Raw genomic sequence first — 3,314 nt, 5'->3', positions numbered from 1 at the left:
CTACACCTCATCTTTCTCACATTTTCTCTCTTTATGATTCTCCTCCAACAAGACCTTGAGCAACAAGGCTGATAAGCATCAACATGCCCTCAGAGGACAACGACTCATCCAAGGGTTGACATCTGTGACTCCTGGACATGAGTCTGTCAGCATCAAAGAGGGAGACTCCATCTTTCCTACATGTCCCTGTGACACACAGACCCAGCTGAGGTCCTAGTCTGTCTTGTGTCCTCAGAGCTCTGGGAAGGTGGGCTTTTGCAGCAGGAAGGAGACACAGATGTCTGTGAGGGTTGGAAGGGACCAGCTCTGTGATTGACTAGGGATGAAGATTAGCCATTTATCACTAATGTCACCAGTAAAGTTCCTGACTTGAGATACAGTACTGAGAGCAGCTGTGTGAGGAATTTCATGTTCTTTGTATTGGGGAAGAAGTGTCCTGTGTGTCCTGGAAAGAACTGTGGGCTCCTCACCTACGGACTGTTTCCAGGCAACCTTCTAGCATTATGGGTTGGTTGGACTGTGTGTTGGCTGAGCCCAACTGCTCTCTAGTCTCCCTGTGTCACCTATTTCATTTATCTGGTTAATTTCTCCAGCAAGGGTTCTGTATTCTCCTTGGGAGGTGCTAGGAGGGAAGGAAATTTCAGGATATCCAGAGAGAGGGGTATCCATAAACACAAGAAACAGAGGATGATCTAGAGATAGAGAGATCCAGGTTAGTAGGGACAGGAATGAAAAGTAGTCTCCTAGGCAAGGTCATAGCTCAGGGAAACAATTGTCTGAGTGTTGAGTGACAGCTGCACACAAGAAAACAAGACTTCCTGGCTACTACTTTGGTACTGGAGTCCTAGAATTCTTCAGAAATACTTCAGATACACAAGGATTAGTTCTAGAGTCAAATCTAACTGTACAATTGTTTTCAATCCTTGGACAATTGTTCCCTTAAGCAGGTGATGACCAAGATTAACATCAGCTCCACCATGCTTCACAGACACCTGAGAAGGCCCGTAGGGTGGAGACACTGGATACTTGGCTGGAGACAGAGAACTTGTGCTTCACATATGTCACCTGTTGACTGTGTGAGACTCATGTGGACAAGATGTTCCCTCTGATTCAGTTTTCCAGTGACAGCACATGAGAGAATCAAATGATGCAGTGTCTACAAGGCAGCCTTAATCATGAAAAGGGGCCTGACACTGGGGCAGGACAGCTGTCCAGATCAGCAGCATCTGACCATTTGCCTGAGGGGAGGATTCCTTAGTCTTACTCTCTGAGGACTTAAATCATCAAGAAGACCTATGTACTCTGTCCCTCTCCTGGGAGGCCTGACCTTCCTGTGAGGTCTCATAAGCCATCAGGACAGTTAGCTGATGGCCTGGGCACCTGTGCAGCTGTGTGCTCCATTCTGAGTCACTGAAGGAGATGCCCAGTGACCCTGCAGCATTAAGGGTTGGCTATGCTGTGTGTTAGCTGAGCACAGTTCTCGCTGGTCTTCCTGGGTCAGCACTGCTCTTTGTCTGGGTGATTCCCCATCAGCAATCCTGTTTTATACTATGGGAGATTACAGGAAGGAGGAGACTTTCAGGTTCCCCAGAGAGAGGGGTATTCTCAGACACAAGAAACAGAGCTGGGTCTAGGAAGGGTGATTCAGGTTAGAAGGGGCAGGAATGGAAAGCAGTCTCCTAGGCAAGGTCATAGCTCAGGGAAACAACTATCTTGAGGGTTGAGTGTGCAACCTTGTATCACCCCTGGTCTTCTCTGGGAGAAATGCTGTCTCATATCTAGGACTACAACAGGTCAAGACGTCAAATATGACCTGCCCTGATCCCTCCAGCATAGGTAGGATGCAGGGACCATCATCCTGTTCACTGTGTTATACAGAACTCCTGTTTCCATCTAGTATGGGGTGGGTCTAGGCAGACTTTCAGATTGTCCCTGGGAAGTCCTGGAGTAAAGTTGGATGAAATGTGCATGAAGAAGATGGGTCCCTTGGGTGGAACCTTTTGCTCACAAAATGTCAGTGGAAAGATGTCATGGTACATTTCAGACTCAAAGGAGAGGACAGTAATGGAAAGGGGGTGTACATGTACTCACTGGCCCATGTCTGGTGTCTCAATCCTTCCTTCTCTTGGCCCATTGGATACTGAGGGGTCTTCTACTGAGGACAGGGAACAGAGCAGTGGTTCAAATGGAAGTGCCAACTGCTCTTCCCTGAACAATACTCTAGGTATCTCTCTTCTGCTGTGATAAAAACACTGTGAACAGAAGCAGTTCAGGAGATCAGAGCATGAATTTCCTGTCCAGGTCTGGGTCATAGTGTAGCCCTGCAGGAAGTCAAGGCAGAAAACATGCTGCTTGCTGGCTCATTCTCTGTCTCATGCTTAGATAGCTCTCTTATTCAATCAAGGACCATCTGCCTAGGGATAGTGCTGCCCACAGTGCCCTGGCACTCCTGTATAAGTTTAGACAATTCCTCATAGACATGTCCACAGTCAGTGCTGATAAAGAAGTTATTCAGTGTAGACTTTTCAACCAAGTGACTTCAGGCTGTGTCAAAGTTTCAGATAATACTAACAAGGACACTGTATCAAACTATCAAGTCCTCTTTCTCTGAAGGGAGACACCACAGGAAGTTCCCCATTCTAAAAATGAGTGTCCCCCTCTCTCCATTCAGACATCATATGTGCTAGTGTCTACAGCCCCACACAGCTGAACACTCAGAGTCAGGACACCAGTCAAGGTTATCCACATTTGGTTTACTTTTCAAAGGTCACTTAATCTGAGTTCAGAGATGCTCTGGTGAACACCAGTGACATTCTGAATAGTAAGTAAATGGGCATCTTAAAAGTATAAATGTCATCCTGACAAGGGATAGGACTCCCAGGCACATTAAGCCCCTGCCCCTTCTGGCTCCACTGGACTCAGAGCAGAAGCCAATTACCAGCTGAAACAATAAAGAAACTCAGAGCAGTTAGGGTAAAGGGACATGAGCATGGTTACAAGTTCTGAGTGATCCTTCAGGGTCATGGGGATCACAAAAGCAAATGGAAGTGATGAGAATGAATGAGTGGCACCAGAAAGAACACCAACATAATCTTAAGTTCACCTTCCCCCTTGGAAAGTTCCTCTTTCCCAAGAGAAACGTTCTCTCTCTTTCTCTTTCTCTTTCTCTTTCTCTTTCTCTTTCTCTTTCTCTTTCTCTTTCTCTTTCTCTTTCTTTCTCCTTCTCCTTCTCCTTCTCCTTCTCCTTCTCCTTCTCCTTCTCCTTCTCCTTCTCCTTCTCCTTCTCCTTCTCCTTCTCCTTCTCCTTCTCCTCC

The sequence above is a fragment of the Mus caroli genome, unplaced genomic scaffold (genome assembly GCF_900094665.2).
Source record: "Mus caroli unplaced genomic scaffold, CAROLI_EIJ_v1.1 scaffold_16389_1, whole genome shotgun sequence".
Taxonomy (NCBI): Eukaryota; Metazoa; Chordata; class Mammalia; order Rodentia; family Muridae; genus Mus; species Mus caroli.
Note: the sequence above shows the minus strand (reverse complement) of the source record.